Source organism: Tupaia chinensis, unplaced genomic scaffold (genome assembly GCF_000334495.1).
Source record: "Tupaia chinensis unplaced genomic scaffold, TupChi_1.0 Scaffold144276_1, whole genome shotgun sequence".
NCBI classification, from domain to species: Eukaryota; Metazoa; Chordata; class Mammalia; order Scandentia; family Tupaiidae; genus Tupaia; species Tupaia belangeri.
The window spans coordinates 6,909,873-6,925,480 of NW_006204133.1; the positions used below are offsets into that span (position 1 = coordinate 6,909,873).

The 15,608-nt window shown below is 44.5% G+C and overlaps 1 non-coding gene across 1 annotated transcript; it reads right to left on the bottom strand.

Moving 5' to 3' along the window:
• Positions 1-334: 334 nt before the first annotated feature.
• LOC114005702 (small nucleolar RNA U13) lies at positions 335-431 on the bottom strand. The gene has a single exon (XR_003547542.1). It is a non-coding gene; the product is annotated as a small nucleolar RNA U13 (small nucleolar RNA).
• Between the last annotated feature and the right edge of the window lie 15,177 nt (positions 432-15,608).

The window sequence follows — 15,608 nt, forward strand, 5'->3', positions numbered from 1 at the left end:
TCTTCTGAGCAAGCTCGGGTTCTAGAGCCACACTTCTTAACAGTTTGGGGACTCAGTTTCTTCACCTATAAAACGGAGACAGCGAAGGCAGGACCAATGCCCACTGATAGGTTATGTTAAGATCCGATCAGTATACATGAAAAGTTTGACATCGAGTGTAAGAACTTCATCAACAAGGCGATCTTCATTATCACTGCATCTTGCTTTCGGGTGTTTTGCACCATTCCACATTTCTTTGTCTTAACTTCAGACTCTTATTTGTCCCTCAGAACCCTGCACAAATCATGCCTCCCTCAGGAAGCTGGTCTCACTTCCCCAGCTTGTTTTTCTCTCACATCTGACCGGTAAAAATGTGCCAACATCATCACAAGGTTTGAGGGAGGCATGTCTCGGGAGAACCCAATCATGGCGCTTAGGAATCACCCAAGGACCTCCCGATGGGGCTGTGGAGCACGGCACTGTCAGCATCCACGGCATGACCACGGGTCTTGGTCACGGCCACTAGGCTGCGTGCTCTCTGAGAAAGAGCAATGCTGGCTTGATTGTGTCCCCAGATCCTCACAGTGCTGAACACACAGTAGGTACCACGCAGAAATTTCGTCACCAAATGAAACAGCCTACCATGAGAGGCGAAGGCGAGATTTTATTCTAAGTCCCAAAGTCCACATAGAATCCTGAAGGAAAGAAATGGGAGCGGCCTGAAGTCCCATGAGAAACTATGGCGTATTGACCTCCTTGGCAAAGTCGACTTCTCTCTCCCTGCTGGCCCTTCTTTGGAGGGAAAGTTTCTTGCCGGCGTGCAATTGTCTAACAGTTTGAGTGTTGAGGTCAGGACTGTTTTTCTTTCACCAAATGAATTTAAAGGAGCCTGACAGATTTTGACTTTATGAGGCTATTATTTTCACGAAGCCTAAGAATAAACATTTGATAGTATTACCATCCATATCGTTTCTGTCTCTTGTTTAGGAATTTCAGCCCCATGAACAGAGTCTGTATCTCACCCACCACTAAAACCCTGCACCTCAAAGGTGCTCCTCAGAAGATACTGCTAGGTCAAATGAATAAATGAATTACCGCAAAAGAAGATGTGATTTTATTTTCTGAACAAAATGGTTTACTTTCATTTCCCCAACACATATTTCTCTCTGATGAATCTGCATTTTACAGCAGGTTAACTACTTAACATAAATACCTCCCTCCCGGGACCAGCAGTTAGCATGACGGCTATGTCACTGTACTTCCACGTAGTCGACCGCAGTTCGAGTCCCGGACCCACTGACTTAAACTCATGCTGGGCGCGTGTGCGTGCATGCCCAAGATCCCGAGAGGAGAATGGAGGAGAAGGGATTGTGGCATGGCCATCCCCCCTGGGGGATGATTTCTCACTTTCTGTCTCTCTGTCTCTCTCTGTCTTTCTGGTAAGCGCACGTGCCCTATAGCAAAAACCTCTCCCCCCGAAAAAAAAGAAATTAAAAAAAAATCCTCCCTCCCAACACTGCCTTCCCAACTTCTGTGGCACAGTGATAATAAACTGCTTGAAAGATGCTGGATCCCAACTGGTGACTGTGATCCGAACCCCCCGAATGATCAGCACAGAGCGTGCCAAGACCTGAAAGCTCTGGAGGACTGGAGAAGGGGATCACATGCGACCAGACCCTATGGAGGGTCTTCCTCCCTTCAGCCTCATGTGAATGCACATGTGCTCCATTGTGGGAAAGGAAAAAGAATATTGCCATGTGCTCCCTCCTGCATTCCCAAGTCTTACTAAACCCCCGGTATTGTCTCTCCAACGCCAAGTGCCATAATAATCATCGCCTTGTTACAGCGAAGCTTACATGTTGCCTTTTTCTCGGCCTGATCCGACCGCAAGTACTGTAGCATTGTATTTCTCAGATTTGAGTTTTGAGTTTACACATTTCTTCCTTTTTATTCATTCATTCCTTCACTTATTTATTTATTTATTTTGACAGAGAGAGACAGGTATTTTCATTTCTTTTTAAAATTTTGCCAGAGGGCACATGCACTCACCAAAGGGAGACAGAGACAGAGAAAGGGAAAGTGAGAAAGCACCCTACCATGGGGAATGCCCTATCTTCTCCTCCATAGCTCCCTCCTTTCAGAATTTTGGGCGGGTGCACACACATACCCAGCACGTTTCTCATACCGCCAGGTCTAGAACTCGGTAAAGTAGAATCCAGCCACTTTAACCAGTCCAGGGACTGGCCTGAGAAAGGTACTTTTTAAGCAGAGTTTCCCCCTTCCACCCCATCATTCCGGCAGTGCCTTACTGCCTCCACATCCTCGGCTTGGCCCCAATTGTACTTATTTTTTGGCCATAGGGCACATGTGCTTGCCACAGAGAGATAGAGTGAGGGAAAGTGAGAAATCCCCCCCAGGTGTGGGGTGGCCAAGCCACAATCCCTTCTCCTCCACTCTCCTCTTGCACACAGGCATACCTGGTGTGATTTTTCAAGTCGTAGGGTTTGGGACTTGAACCACAGTCAGCCATGTGGGAATCCAGCACCTTGACCACCACACCACCTGCTGGCCCTAATTTTATTCACATGTGTTGCCTGAACTTTTTCTATGATGCTTCATAGACAATGTTTAAACTACTAAACTGATGGTTTTAGCATATTGAAATAATATATAGCATCTGAACAATATAATGCCTTATGTATATGTAATTATATAGTATCCTGTTAGACCTTTAGGTTAAATTATTTTCCAAATATTTTTGAAGATATTTGAATAAATTTGAGAGATACTTGAAATGTTTGTGAAAAACATATTATGAAAAAGCTGTGCATGGATTTGAAAAATCTTTTGCACCAAAACAAACTCATAGTTGAACTGCATTTTTCCATGCGTTTTTTGAAGTCCCCTTGTATATACCCTTTCTCTATTTTCTAGTTTTAATTTTAAGAAAATGTATCACTTTTCGCAAATGTCCTCTATATTTACAAAGGGTTCTGGAATTTTTTATAATTTATTTTTCTCTCATACTGTTTAACCATAATATTACAAACATCATACATTATATCAATATTACTAAGTTGCTATTACTTAGGATTTGATTTTCTTTTTTTTTTCTTTTTTTGGAGAGGTTTTTGCTATAGGGCGCGTGCGCTCGCCAGACAGACAGAGACAGAGAGACAGAAAGCGAGAAATCACCCCCCAGGGGGGATGGCCACGCCGCAATCCCTTCTCCTCCATTCTCCTCTCGGGATCTTAGGCATGCATGCACACGCGCCTGGTGTGAGTTTAAGTCACCGGGTCCAGGACTCGAACTGCGGTTGACTACATGGGAGTCCAGCGACATAGCCATTACGCTAACAGCTGCTCCAAGGATTTGATTTTCTTAAAACACTTGTAACTACCATCAAATTATTTTTTAAAACATTTGCTGCTACTTTATGTAATTCCCAGCACTGGATAGATGGATAGTATAGTTTCATTTATATCTTCATTAACACTAGGCATTATAACATAATTAAGATAATTTGATAGAACAGATAAAATTCATATTTGCTTTCATTTGAATCTTCCATTATAAATGAAGTTGAAAATTTTTCAGCTTGCTAACACATTTTTATTTCCTTTTAGGTAAATTATCTTTTCACATACTTAGTCCATATGGAGTGGAAAATATTTTAGCAATTTTAGCGTATTAAAAATAATCACCACAGGGCCAGCCCTATAGTCTAGTGGTTAAAGGCGCTGTATCCCATTTGGCTGACTGCAGTTCAAATCCCGGCCTCTGCAGCCTGAAGAGTATGCCTAGTACGTGTACATGAGTGCTTAAAATCCCCACAGGATGGAGGATTGGGCTGTGACCACGCCCCCTGGGGGCGGGTTCTTTCTCCTGTCTGTCTTTCTCTGGCGAGTGCACATACCCTCTGGCAGTTAACAAAATAAAATAAAAATAATTTAAAAGTTGCCATCATTTCCAGTGAACAAAGGTTTTAAAACCACCCTTGAAATAATACCAATTCTCATCACTCAGCTAGTGTTTACACAGCAGAAAACCCACATCAGTGAAGAGAGTGGCCAATCCACTTAAAAGGAAACGGTAAAAATCAATTCCTGTTCCTAGACTCGCTGTGATGAGCATCAGTGAATATGCCGGACGTTAAAATCCCTGCAACAGCCAGCACCTGTCACCAATTACAAAGCAGGGCCAGTGGCTGAGAGCCGGCTTCTGTCCCAGACCGAGCCTCCGAGGAAGGGCAGCCACTTATCGCAGGTGGACATGAGTCTAATCAAGCTCTGTTCTGTTCCCTATCCCACCTTTGTTTGCCTATTTAACCAAGCAGAAGTGGTTAACCACTCAGAGAAAACAACTTCAACGCTATTGACATAAAACTCATTCGCATGACCTGCAGGTCATTGCAGGCAGCCTTCGGAAGGGTACAAGCTGGCAAGATGCCGTTCCCTGAGAACCAACTGCATCAGCCTATTTGATCCATGCAAAATTTATTTTGAATTTTTGGAACCAAATGACCCTCCATTTGCCAGGCAACTTTGAAGAAATAGATATTTAAAGAAATTGTTCATAAAATATTATTTTCAATGCTACAATGCTAGTTGATGACCACGGCCAAGGACATTCTAGGGCAGTGGCTCTCAACCTGGGCTCCAGATTGGACTCTGCTGGGAGCTTTCAGAGGCAGACAGCTGCCTGCACCCTCCAACCCCACCCCTAAGTTCTGATGAGATTGGCCAGGGATGAGGCTAAGCATGGGGATTTTTTTTTTTAATAGGGTGTGTATGTTCACCAGAGAGAGAGAGACAGAGACAGGGAAAGCGAGAAATCACCCCCCCAGGGAGGATGGCCATGCCTCAGTCTTCCCTTCTCCATCCTCCTCCTAGGATTCTGGACACTCAAGTTCACATACCTGGTATGATTTTCAAGCCACCAGGTCCAGGACTTGAACTGAGTTCAGCCATGTGGGAGTCCAGTGCCTTAACCACTATACTACCTGCTAGCACACCCATGGAGATTTTTAAAAGATCCCTAACCAAGATTGAAAATTACTTGCTGCTCAGGACCAGCAGTTAGCGTAATGGCTATGTCGCTGACTCCCATGTACTTGACTGCGGTTTGAGTCCTGGACCCGGTGGCTTAAACTATTGCCGGGCGCGTGTGCATGCGTGCCCAAGATCCCGAGAGGAGAATGGAGGAGAAGGGATTGCGGCATGGCCAACCCCCCTAGGGGGTGATTTCTTGCTATCTCTCTGTCTGTCTGTCTTTCTGGCTAGCACATGTGCCCTATAGCAAAAATCTCTCCTAAAAAAAAAAAATTGAAAATGGCTTGCTGCTCAAGGGGAAGATAATGGATGTTCGAGTACAACCTGCTGTGGGTATTTTCTTTATAAAAGATGAATAATAAAACATAACTTGCTTCTGAAAGAAAAAGAACCATGAACGTTTTTTTAACTTTTATTTTGTTTCTGTCTATTTGCTTGTTTGAAGAAATACCTGCAAGGTATTTAGATATATATTATAGAAAGGATTCTAATGGTGTAAGTCAATCCGTTGAGGAGGGGGAATGCAGTTCATGTGTGATACTTGATATACATTTTTTTTTAAGGTTTTTGCCATAGAGTATGTGCACTTGCCGGGAGGGAAACAGAAAGAGAGAAAGTGAGAAATCACCCCCCAAGGGGATGGCCACACCACAACCCCTTCTTCTCCTCTTCCTGGAATGTCAGGCATGCACACACACACACACACACCTGACCTGATCTTCAAGCTGCCCTGTCCGGGACTCAAACGTGGTCGGCCGTGTGAGGAATCCATCATATTACCCATTTAGTAACATAAATGTTACTAAAGTCTCTTTGTGTCTATCAGGGTCCTAGGTCCGGACAGGACCTCGGGGCTTTTGCCAGTGACATGGCCCGTATTTGTGGCCACAGTGTGTTGAACTCCATCATCCTCTGCACCTGTTTTCCAGTGGTGTCCAGCCTGCCTCCTTGAAATGGTTCCCTATCCCTATTGCCTGGAAGTACTGCCTGATACCATCTAACACACGGTTGTTGACTGACTGAATGCATTTTTCCGTTGTGCAGTCTGGAGGGAGTTATTAGCAGTAGTGCCACAGTGACCTCTGTTGATGAAACCAGGAAGTGCAGTGAGAAACTTCACAAAGGAGTTACTGTGAGGCTGGAATAGGAGCAACGCCCAGTCCCGGAGTTCAAGAGCATGTAGTGTCAAATGAGAATGTGCTGAGAGCCAGCGCTATGGGCAGCGCCATGGCTCTGCCCTGGGAGTTGCCCTGCCCAGTACTTTTCTTAACAGTGTTCTGTGTTTTCCTTTCCATGGCCATATTTCAGAGACCCACGCTTTGATTCGCTTTTTGAAACGACTACTAGTTTGTCACCATTCGGGGCATTTTTCATTCTGTGCACTGATTTTTCTCAAGCCCTGTGCATCATTCTAATTCATGTAGTAAGAAAACAAAACAAAACAAAACAAAAAAACTCCCCATATTTTAGAAGAAAGAAAACACTGTAGGGTTTTTTGTTTGTTTTATAGAAAAGCAGTCAGAGGGCACACACAATTGCTGGAGAGAGAGACAGAGAGGGAGAGGAAGAAGGCACACCCATGAGGGATGGCGGTGCCACAATCCCTTCTCCTTCGTTCTCCTGTCAGGATTTTTGGCACGCGCCTGCCTGTTTTCCAAGCTGCTCGGTCAGGAACCGAACCCTAAATCGCAGTCAGCTGTGTGGGACCCAGTGCCTTAACCGTCTCAGCTCCAACGGGCCTAACGGTGCATTTTAAAAACTGGTTCTTACCTTTTCACCCTTCAATGGGGGGTGGTCTCATCACAAACCCTTTTCCACTTCTCCATCCTGTCAGGACCTGGAGCATGTACACACATGCTTGGTGGAAAAACATGGAGAGGAGTGCAGGAGATGGCATAGTGGTTAAAGCACTGGACTCCCACATGGCCGACCATGGTTCAAGCCCCAGGTTTGGCAGCTTTAAAAATTATGCCAGGCACGTGTGCATGCATGTCCAAAATCCTAGAAGGAGAGTGGAGGAGAAGGGATTGTGGTGTGGCCATCCCCCCCTCTCCCCCCCGGGAGCCGATGGCTCACTGTCTCTAGTGAGTGCATGTGCCCTACGGCCAAAAAAATCCTTAAAAAAAGTGGGAAATGGCAAAGTGATAACTATTTAAGAGACGACATTCAAGAACACTTAGTTGTATAGAAAAAGTACAAACAGGGACATTGTTGCCAGGTCGTAAGCACTGATTGTTAAGGGGCTCAGCCTACTAAGAGTTACCTGGAGGACCTCGCTCCAAGTGCCCAGCTTCAACCTTTGCACCCGCAGAAGCAGTTACCTTTCTGCCTAATTAACTTGGCTTTCAGATGAGACTGCACACAGAACACCCCATCTGGGCTGTCATCCTGTTTCTCCGTCTAACAAGAAGCTACAGAACTGCTTATCTACATCGTGATTAAGTTACTTAGAGCTTAAAGAGAAAAAACACGGAAAAACAGGAGGTGGAGTATTTAAAGAAAAGTCACATTACTAGAAATGTTCGCCGAGCAAAAGGATGATGATTTTAGGAGTGGCCATAAAGGGAAAGCGTGTAAATGCCGACTGGAGCATTGCGACATTGTCTCTGAACGACGAAGGGAAGCACTGGCTCCCTGGGCCAGCCCCGCAGCCTGGTGGGTACGGAGCCTGAACCCCATATGGCTGCCTGTGCTTCAAATCCGGGCCCCGGTGGCTTAAAAACATGCCAGGCTCATGCAGCCATGACCAAAATCCTGATGGATGGAAAGAAGGAGGAGAAGGGGTTGTGGCCTAACCATGCCCGATTTAGGGGGTCCTTTCTCTCCCTCTCTCTCTCCTGGTCTCTTGGTCTGGCAAACACTCACATCCTCTAGCAATTGAAGGAAAGTAGGAAGGAAGGGAGGGAGGGAGAGGGAAAGGGAGGAAGGAAGAAAGAAGGAAGGAAGGAAAGCAAAAGAAAGGGAAAGAAAGAAGGGGAAAAGAGAGGCGAATACATAAATTAAAAAAAAAATCAGTAAAAGAAACAAAAACACTGGCTCCTCCCTCCGTTACCATCCTCAGGGCTTCAGCCCCAGGACCACCTTCAAAGTGGGCCTTTGCTGGTTACCTCCAAATGGCAATAAATAAACCTTCGGCCTCAAAACCATTTTACATGGAATTCAAAACAAAGGACTCCGTATCGGATTATCTAACTATTTTTGTAAGGCTGCAGGTTTAGACTGTTTATTTTTCTTTACACACCCTGTCCCCAAAACTTTTGAAGAGTGCTAAAAATGATACAAGACCCAAGAAGATAACAATAATAAAGTAGGAGCAACAGAAGGAAGGAAGCCAAAGATGGGCCTATGACTGGAGCCAGGGAAGTGAGAAGCTAGGAATATGCCCGTGTGCGCTCTGGCACACAGAGGGGTCCTGTCTGTGGCGAGCTTCTAGCAGCAACAGTTCAAAGAGTGACTGCCCAAGCACTCCTTCACAGACCCTTTAAGAGAAGAACAGGGATTGGAGCATGCAATACTGGCTAGTTGGGAGGCTGAAGTAAGAGGGTTGTGAGTTTGAGGCCAGCCAGGGCCATGTAGCAAAACCCTATCTGTCTCTCTCTCTCTCTCTCTTTTTTTTTTTTCCCTTTAGTTTTTGCTAGATGGCATGTATGCTCACCAGAGAAAGACAGAGAAAGTGAGAAATTACCCCTAAGGGAGGGATGGCCATGCTGTAATCTCTTCACCTTCATTTCTCCTTGGAATTTTGGGCACACACATGCACCCAAAACTCCCCTTCCTGATGGGGAGTCAAGTTAAATTTGAATCTCAGCTAAACAGAAGAAACATACTTACTGGGACCAGCAGTAACGGCTATGTAGCTGGACTCCCATGTGGTCGACCGTGGTTTGCGTCCTGGACCTGGTGGCTTAAAATTCATGCTGGGCACATGTGCTTGCATGCCCAAGATCCCGAGAGGAGAATGGAGGAGAAGGGATTGCGGTGTGGCCATCCACCCTGGGGAGTGATTTCTCGCTTTCTATCTCTCTGTCTCTCTCTCGCTGGTGAGCACATACTGTAGCAAAATACTCTAAAAATAAATTAATTAATTGATTAAAAGACTCAAAAAATAAAAAGAAGAAGAAGAAGAAGAAGAAGAAGAAGAAGAAGAAGAAACATACTTACAGTAAACCATTATTCATTTCAAGTCATTTGGTCCGAGATTCGAACCACAGAGTCAACCATGTGGGATCCAGCTGCCTTAACCGCCACACCACCTGCTGCCCCAAGACTCTATTTCTTAAGAAAACAAAACAAAACAAAACAAACAAAAAAGCAAAAACAAACAAACAAACAAAAAACACCAGCCAGATGATTAGGTGGCAGAAAAATACGATGCCACGTGGTAAGTTTTCCCATGTCACACATGGGAAGTTTTGGGGTTCAAGTCTGGAGACCTTCCTGAGTGTGCTGGACACATGTGTGCCCCCCATCTGGGACTGGCTGAAATTGGGAGTGGACTGAGCCATCAATACCTTGTTAAGGAGCCCTGTCTCCCTTTCTCTCACTCCTGGAAGAAATAAATACATACACTTCAAAAGAAAAGATAAAAATGAAGTCACTGAAGACATCCAACTCTTCCTGGCATTAAGGCCAGAAAAACAACCAAACAAACAAAAAACTTAGGTTCCTTATAAAAAAGGAACTTCATGATAGGATAAATAACATGTTTAACAGTATCTTCCTGCAACATCTTGTAGGGCTTTTCCCTAAATTACCCTTCCTGACGGGGCACCCAGTTGCATTTGAATCTCAGATAAACACAGAAATATACTAAGGCCAAGCTATTATTCATTGTTTATCTGGGATTCAAATTGAGCTGAGCACCTGTGTGTGTCTCTGCTGTATCTGGCAACCCTGGACGAAAGCCAGAGAGCACAATGCAAATCCCCACATCTGTGCCCACCGATAGCACTGATCGAAGTGCACGGCAGACACCGCGCAGGGACAGCTCTGCCTAGCACAGAGGTTTTAGATCCCTAGATGAAAACCCTATTCACCCCTGCCTGAATGTAAGATTTCTGATGGAGAAGCTCTCCTTGGGGAGTTGAGGACTGAGAAAGTTTTGTTTTAAAATGTGTGAAGCTTGATGATGTGGGCAGATTATTGCAGTCTGTGGAACATGAGTGCTTTCGCTTGTTTATTTGTGGTCTTGGGTACCGTGGAAATGACTGGCACTGACTTAGCTTAGTACCTTCACACACAGCTTCTAATCAATGTGAGAGGTTATGAGGACCTAGTAAGGTATTCCAAATGCAGTTTAAGGCACGGATTGTTCATTCTAAATGTTTGGTGAAAATGACATCACACAAAATGTTAGCGTTCTTTCTTTTGGAGAGATTTTTGCTTTAAGGTGCATGCACTCACTGGAGAGACAAGAGACAGAGAGACTGAAAGCGAGAAATCACCCTTCGGGGACAGGTGACCACACCATAGTCCCTTCTCCTATATTCATCTCTTGGGATTTGGGGCACATACACACACACACATGCACCCAGCGTGAGTTTCAAGTCTTGGGGTCCAGGACTCAAACTATGGTTGGTCATGTGGGAGTCCAGTTCCTTAACCGATATGTCACCTACTGGCCCTAATAGTCACTATCTTAAAGTTCAGAAATATTCCTAAACACTCTTAAATTATTTGGTGCTACATTTTAAAACTAAATTTAGATGCTTAGAAAGCAAATATATTGTTGGGACCAGCAGTTAGCATAATGGCGATGTCGCTGGACTCCCACGTAGTCGACCACAGTTCGAGTCCTGGACCTAGTGGCTTAAACTCACGCCAGGCGTGTGTGCGTGCATGCCCAAGATCCTGAGAGGAGAATGGAGGAGAAGGGATTGCAGTGTGGCCATCCCCCCAGGGGGTGATTTCTCCCTTTCTATCTCTCTGTCTCTCTCTGGCGAGTGCACACACCCTATAGCAAAAACCTCTCCAAAAAAAATAAATAAAAAAAAGAAAGAAAGAAAGAAAACAAAAGAAAAAAGAAAGCAAATATATTGTCAAAGCCATTTGATTTTCTTTTTCTTTCTAGATGAATTGCCCTTATCACAGTTAATTGTTGATAGCAGGAAGACCCAGTAGTTACTTTAACCCTTTAATAACTTACCCTTTTAATTTTCATGTGAAGTTGTTGAACTTTGCATTTTCTCAGTGTAAGTACTTCAACACATAATTAAGGTGGGCATTTAGTTCTCTCTTCACATCCAGCTCAATCATATTTTTTTTTAAATATATTCACCAGTTGATCATGTTAATAAAGGATATGTCAAAGGCTGCAGATGACCAGACAGATAAAGATACACAAAGGGAAATTCTGAAAGGGTTCCGTGTGCATGAGCTTCTGTCCCGGTAAAGCTGGGATATGCTACTCTTCCGGCACACGGATGTGTTCACTAACCGGAAAGTCTTCAAACCCCATATTTTAGGGATTTTATGTGATATTCTTTTGTTGATGACAGAGTGCATGTGCATGTGAGGGAGAGAAAGAGAGACCCTCCAGAGGGGCCTGGTCACGACAGTCCCTCCTGCCTTTCTCCCTCCTGTTGGGATCCCAGGCATGTTGCTGCCTGGGTCAAGGTTCCAGCTCAGCCGTTTGGGATCCTGCTTCCTTTGCAGGAGGATTAGCCATTGCATTAGTGGCCAGCTCCCACTAGGGAGTTTTTTTTGGAGGCTTCCATAGATAGGCATGATCAACTTTTTTATTGTCATTATATTTAATTGACAATTTATATGGTGCATATTTATGAGGTATGGTGTGATTTTTTCCACATGTATATATGTTGTGTAATGATAAAATCAAACTAATTAGCATAACTATCACCTCAAACACTGGTCATTTCAATAAATATTCTTTTTTTTCTTTAGAGGGAGAGATTTTTGCTATAAGTGTGTGTATCCACTGGAGAGACAGAGAGAGACAGAGACAGAATGCAAGAAATCACCCCACAGGGGGCATGGCTACACCTCAATCCCTTGTCCTCCAATCTTCTCTCAGGATTTTGGGCACACACACACATGTGTCCAGTGTGAGTTTCAAGTCACCGGTTGGGACTAGAATCACAGTTGACAACGTGGGAGTCCAGCGACATAACCACTACGCCACCTTCTGGTCCTGCAGTAAATTTCTTCTTTTTTTTTTTGGAGAGGTTTTTTGCTATAGGGCATGTGTGCTCCCCAGACAGAGAGAGACATAGAGACAGAAAGCGAGAAATCACCCCCCAGGGGGGTTGGTCACGCCGCAATCCCTTCTCCTCTATTCTCCTCTCGGGATCTTGGGCTCACACACACATGCGCCCAGTGTGAGTTTTAAGTCACCGGGTCTGGGACGCGAACCGCGGTTGACTACGTGGGAGTCCAGCGACATAGCCATTACTCTAACTGCTGGTTCCCATGCAATAAATTTCTTAAAGACAGTGTTAAAAATCTGATTTTCAGGACCAGCAGATAGTGTAATGGTTACGTCACTGGACTTCCACATGGTGAAGTGGAGTTTGAGTCTCAGACCTGAAGGCTTAAAGCACGTTGGGCTTGTGTGTTTGCATATCCAAAATCCCAAGAAGAGACTGGAAGAGAAGGAATGGTAACATGGCTATCCCCCCGAGGGGTGGGGAGTGGTTTCTTGAGTTCTGTCTCTCTGTCTCTGTCTCTCTTACAAGTGCACACATCCTACAGCAAAAGTCTCTCTCTAAAAAAAAAAAAGATGATTTTCAAAAATTTGCATCTTGGAGACCAGCAGTTAGCATAATGGCTGAACTCCCATGTAGTCCACCTCAGTTTGAGTCCCGGACCCAGTAGCTAAAACTCATGCCAGGCATGTGTGCGTGCGTGCCCAGGATCCTAAGAGGAGAATGGACGAAAAGAGATTGCGGCATGGCCATCCCCCCTGGGGGGTGATTTTTTCCTTTCTGTCTCTCTGTCTCTCTCTGTCTTTCTGGTGAGCACACGTGCCCTCTAGCAAGAACCTCTCCAAAAAAATTTGCATCTGTCATATTGGAATTTACTCCCAATACATTAGAATTATATATTAATCCCTGATTTGATATTTAGGAATTTTAAAGAATTCACTAAACAAAAAATTTGAACACAAAGTTCCTGAGAGAACATAAATCCTGCCCACAATGAACTTGACCATCTCTACTGATGAGCATTACTCTGTCTTGTTTCGTTTCTCGTCTTCTGTTTTATAAACCGTGCTGCCCAGATTAGCCTTGCAAATCTGCTTTGCACATATGGGTTACACAGATGTATAGACAGAGTTCTAGAAAGTCATTTGTGGGTTCAAAGAGATTCTGGTTTTAAGTTTCAGAGAAATTGTCAAGTTGCCCCCTAAATAAATGTCAGTAAATCATTTCCATGCAATGCACAGACTAGAGACTGCTTCCTAGAACATTTAATAACAACCTGCACTATAGCTGTTTCATCTCTGCCATCCTTTTTTTTTTTTTTTTTTTTTTTCTTTTGCAGAGGGAGTATGTGCTTGCCAGAGAGACAGTGAGACAGAGAGAAAGGGAGAGAGAAAGCATCTCTCAACGGGGGTGTGGTAGTCATGCCACAATCCCTTTCGGCCCATGTCTCCATCCTGTCAGAGTTTTGGGCATACACACGCACCCAGGGTGTTTTTCAAGCCGCCCCTAGGACTCGAACCACGTGGCTGGCCATGTGGGATCTGGCTCCTTTAACCACGGACCGTAGGACTGGCCCAATCTTGGCCATTTTTATAGGTTGAAAAAAAAATTCTCCATCTTGCATCAGTTTGAAATTCATCAATAGTAAATGAAGTTGCAGTTGACATCTGTCATTTTTCGGCTGCTCAGAATTTCTCATGCTCAGAATTTCTCACACTTACCAGTTGCTCCAGAATCACTCTTTGGAAGACTGCTCCACTGTGTGTCATTGGGGTGGGAGGTAGAGTGCAAATCTCTCCAGGGAAGCTGTGGAGTTTGAATCCCCCCACTCTAGGAAAGCAGGGGCCCTGTGTGGCCTCCCTTGACCGATCATACCCTGTGTACATTACTGCTTGAGAGTATCCAAGGGCGAGGGCACCGATGGGGCACGGCTGTGCAGTGTGAGTGTGCGCTGGCTGCAAGGTGACTCTGACTTCCATCTTGCTGCATCATCTCCGAAGCTCTGGGCTGCAATCCACTTTAGATCAGTTCCTCTTCAAGAAAATCAATAGACAACCCTGAATGCTGCCATAATCATATAGAAGTTCAATATATTATTCCATTTCTTTAAATAGCAAAACCTTGAAATACAAGTTTTTCCACTGCATGAAACTGATTTGATAATTGGCGAATATGCGAGTTCCCAGGAATTCATCTGTGGTAGTAAGCAAAGTAATCTAAATTTTATATGAATTATCAGAACGAATGCATTTAGAGATTAGTAATAGCAGCTCTCTCTTTCAGATTGGACATTTCTTAGCAACAAATGTTACACCATAATGTAAATTGGTAAAAGAACACACACACCCCCAAGGGTGTCCAAGGTTTAGAACATGGAACAAGGTTATGAGAATGAAAGTTGGTGGACCTCTGACTTCCAAGGTTAGTAAATATAAAGACTTGGACCTAAATGCACATACTTTCACATTTATTAAATAGCTGGCAAAGGAGCAGAGCAAAGACCATGCCAGATAAAAATACCTGTGGCAGAATGGGGTGAGCGGCCCCGGTGGTCTGGTGTTCTGCCAGGTGCAGGGCCTGGGCAGGAAGCCACAGCTCAAGGAGAGCAGGAGTCCTGCAAGTTCTTTGGCGCTCCTAGGCAGGGAAGCCCGCTCTCAGCCTCAAGCCTCTCCTTACTCGACCCTATCAGCACAGCTCTCTCTGTTACACTATGACCGTGGTCTCTCGTGTCCTGAGGCTACTCTGTGTTCTCCTTGAGGTAGCGCTAGGCCTTTGGAAGGTCTGCTGTTTCTACTCAGGACTACCTGCACCATCCATCCATTCACTCAGCTCACAGCCACCATGTGAACTCTGAAAGGGACTGTTGCTATGGAGTGAACTTTTCTGTGAAGAGAGCACTTTCTTTCACTATACGTTTGTACAACACATCGACTTCCTCCTTGAAGTGGTTTTCAATGTTGCTTATTTCTCTTGCTTTCTGTTTTCTCTTCCCTATATATCTTGATCCTTCAACCTCTCTCTGTCTCTCATCTCTCTCTCTCTCCACTCATCTCATTCTCCTCCTTCGGTCAGAGCTATCTTTTATAATATGTATTTACATACACTAAAATGCATAGATCTTAGGATTTTAAGTATTTATTCGGCTGAGATTTATGAATGGCACATGCTCATTTAGATTCCACTCACAAGGAGATAGAGAGCATCTCTAAAACCCCAGGGAAGCCCCTCATGCCCCTGCTCGCTGTTGCTCAATAGAAAACCACACTATAATTTCTGTCACACAGATGTGTTTTGCTTCTACTGAACGTCATATCAATTGAAACACACAGGGCCAACACTGTGGCCTTATGGGAAAAACAGCTGGGTCCCACATGGCCAATTGTGTGCTTTGTCCTGGATCTGGTGACTAGAGAA